Below are 3,969 nucleotides of genomic sequence, written 5' to 3'. Positions count from 1 at the left end.
AGGAGAAAGCAGCAAGGATCGGAAAACTCCTGGGGGGGGAGGGGGGAGGATTGTCGCCTGATTCCGCATCACCTCCCTTCTCCCCCCCCCCCCCCCGACAGTTCTTCACCCGTTCTGTAGGCGACATCTGGTTCATCCAGCGATGGCAGCGTTGAGAGGCCCCGGGATAAGTCAGAGTGTGATGGGTTTTTTTGGGGGAGGAGAAGAGGGGCTGGGGCCCCGCTTCTGTGGCTCTCCCAGCTCTGATCCGCTCTGGTGCTTCCATTTTGCTAAGTGACTGCTGCAAGCTCAAGATGTTTCCCTCGGCCGACATTGGGGGGGGGGGGGCGGGGGGGAGGAATTGTATTTTCGGTTGGTTTGGTTTGTGTTTTTTGGGGGGTTTTTTTTGCACGCGTCAGCAGTGGTGGGAACGCAGCCTGGGCTTCGGTTCCATTGTCACTCTGCAGCAGGAAACGCGGGAGCCAGGAGTCTCGACGTTAGGCGATGCTTTAAGACATCCCGGCCCTTGTTGCCATTATATATATATATATATAATTATTATTATTATTATTTTTCATGATGTTGTAAACAGCCACTGTTTAAACAAATTTTGCCTTGAGTTTAACTTTCTAATTATTTTCATGTGTTAAATGTCTTAGTTTTTGAAGGGGAGAATAACTGTACGTTTTCTTTTCTTTGAATAAAACTTTTCTAATTTTGAGAAAAGTCTCTGGTGTTTTTTTTTTTGTTTTTTTAAAAAGAAAGAGAGGGTCTGTTTGGCGCCAGACTGATCCCCAGCCCTGAGCAGAGGGGCCCGATCTCTCGTGCCCAAGCACAGGGTTGCAGCCCAGAGTTGGGGAAGGGAGAGAAGAGGGGTCCTTTATAACCTTCATGCGGGTGGGCGGGGGGGCTCAAGGTAAGAAATCCCGGACCCTGTATGAAATTTCCAGCGGGAGATGACCAGAGTGGGGCGGCTAGTTGGGGGGGGGGGGGGGGATGGGGGGTGTCTCGGTGAGTGCTGGGTGTGCGGCGTGGCAAATGCAAAGCAGTAAAACTGTGAAGGCTGGAGTAAGAGCCGAGGAACAGTTTGAAGGGTTGGCCAACGGTGATTGTGGCGGTTTTTTGCTGCAGCGCGGGTTACGGGGCTGGGGCTGGCACCTGCTCATCCACAGATGAGGCAATCTCCGTGACCAGAGAAGGAACAGGAACTGCCTCCTGCCCTTGCACTTCCGTCCTCGCCCAGAGGACTAACGGACACTGGGGGGGGGGGGGTGTGCAGGCCAGTTACAGGGACTTGAGAGTGGGAAGGAGGATCCAGGCTGAACTGCTAGAAAGACTGAGCCGATGGCTTTGATCGGGTGGCATTTGGGCAGCTCACTATAACGCGGGGACGGCGGCAGCCTGCCTTCCATTCTAGTGCTTTCTCTTTTGGGATACAGAAATCCCAAGGGCCAGACAACATTTTGGGAGGTGAAGAGTTGTGTTTGGTTTTTTTTTTAAGTCCCCAAACAGGAAGGAGCCGTGAGCGTCATCCCTGGCCTTCAGTTAACCAGCAGGTGTGGCCCAACAGTCGGGAAAAGCTGATGGGGTGAATAAAGGGGTATTGCTAGAAGAAAGAGGGAAGCGATTCACTTCTCCGCAGGGCTCTAGTGAGGCCTCCACCTTAAGAACATAAGAACATGCCATACTGGGTCAGACCAAGGGTCCATCAAGCCCAGCATCCTGTTTCCAACAGTGGCCAATCCAGGTCATAAGAACCTGGCAATTACCCAAAAACTAAGTCTATTCCATGTTACCACTGCTAATAATGGCAGTGGCTATTCTCTAAGTGAACTTAATAGCAGGTAATGGACTTCTCCTCCAAGAACTTATCCAATCCTTTTTTGAACACAGCTACACTAACTGCACTAACCACATCATCTGGCAACAAATTCGAGAGTTTAATTGTGCGTTGAGTGAAGAACTTTCTCAGATTAGTTTTAAATGTGCCACATGCTAACTTCATGGAGTGCCCCCTAGTCTTTCTATTATCCGAAAGAGTAAATAACCGATTCACGTCTACCCGTTCTAGACCTCTCATGATTTTAAACACCTCTATCATATCCCCCCTCAGCCGTCTCTTCTCTAAGCTGAAAAGACCTTGAGCTGGTTTCAGTTCTGGAGTCCGCATTGTAGTAACATTGCCAAGGTGGCAGCGATTCAAAGGAGCCACCGACATGGCGCAGTGCCTGCCCCGTAAGCCATGCACAGATACAATCATTCAAATACATAGCAAAGGTGTAGGAGATTTGGATATGAAGAGTGGAAGGAGGATAGCCATAAGGAAAAAAGGCACAGGCTCATGGAAGGACGTCTCTGGAAGGATTTAGAGTGCAAAAGCTTATGGGAATGCACTTGGATTCGCTTGCATTTTCTGGTAATGCCCTCGTTCCTTGTACGTACCCAGATCAGTCCAGACTCCTCCCCTCCAGCAGATGGAGACAGAGAAAGTTTACTGACACTGACATGAGTGCCACCTGCCCTCCCTCAATATTTCTCTGTCTCCAGCAGATGGAGGTGCAAAGCCTGCAGTCTGAGTTGCAAACAAAAAAAAAGTATGGAAGAATTTTCAGCAGTGCCTGCCTCCCAGGGGGGGGGTTGCTAGGTCCTGGTGGGGCCATCCCCCCTTGATGCAGGGGCTCAGGACCTGTACATAGCTCGCTCTTTTCTTGCCGGTCAGGGCTGAATCCCAGGGGGCCCAGATCACTTGCCCTGAGGGTCGGACAGAGCCTGCAGCCATTCTAAGGGAAGTGCTTTCTTCTTTGTTAAAGTTTAAAAAAAGAAAGTGTACAGAGGAGATTGTTCTGAAAAATCGGGGCTTGCTGTGAGTCAGCGCGGGTCCGTTCCCAGCTCTGTCTCCTCATCTGGGCGGCTCTGCTTATTTATCTCTGTTCCTCCAGCGCCTCTTTTTCTCTCCTTGCCCAGCACCGATTTAGTCTTCCTGCCTGATGCCGTCTTCAATGCCGTGTGGGGCGGCCTATGCTACCGATGTCTCCTCGGTGGGGAGGGCCCTTCGGGGAGCACGGCGGGGGAAAAGTCGGTCAAGTGCCGTGAGCCTGGGGGGGGGGGGGGGGCTCTTGCTGGCAAGGCAGGTTTCCGATGATCCCGCTGAACATGGGAATGGCGGCCATTTTGGCTAAGTTCAGGACTCCCGTGCGGGTCGCAGAGGGAGGCAGGGATTTCCCTCTATCTCCGGGGGAGGTCCAGATGCCAAGGGGGCCCCATTAGGAAATGAGGAGGACCATGAAGAAGACTGATACCTCTTCTTCCTTCTCTTCAGATTTTGTACTTTTACTGCAAAGGCCTATAAGGCTAGGAAGTCTGCGTGACGCAGAACTGAGAAGGAGGCTCCTGTAAGGCTGGCAAAAGAGGTCCAGGTCCTCGGGATGTGGGAGCCACTAGGGTCAGGCAACTCCCATATCTGGGCCTACTTACAAGTTCTCGGACCTATGGCTTCCACCTTGGAATTGGTTCCATGGGCGTTTGCTCATGTGAGGCCTCTTCAATCGGCTTTACTATCTTGCTGGGATCCATTATTGGAGCGTTTTCAGCTACCTCTCCCTCTTCCAGAGTTTACACATTCATGACTTTTTATGGTGGCTCCTCCTGGACAAGTTGAGTCGCGAAGTGGCTCTCGACATCACGATCTTAATGATCGTTACCACCGATGCCAATCTCTCCGGGTGGGAAGTGGTATGTCAGAAACCAGTCGGTGCAAATCCGGTGGTCAGCGGAGGAAGCCTCCTGGTCCATCAATCGTCTAGAGATGAGGGCGGTGTGTTTGGCCCTGTTGGCGCCACACACTAAAGATTTATGGTGGTTAGACATAAAGCGCATGCTGATGCGATACCTGGAGGTCACCAACAGTTTCCACATGTCCGATCATCTTTTTTGTCCTGAGGAGTGGTGCCAAAAAGGGACATAAAGCATCAAAAGCCACCATTGCGAGGT

This window comes from Rhinatrema bivittatum, chromosome 16 (assembly GCF_901001135.1).
Source record: "Rhinatrema bivittatum chromosome 16, aRhiBiv1.1, whole genome shotgun sequence".
Lineage (NCBI taxonomy): Eukaryota > Metazoa > Chordata > Amphibia > Gymnophiona > Rhinatrematidae > Rhinatrema > Rhinatrema bivittatum.
This window is presented reverse-complemented; position numbering follows the sequence as displayed.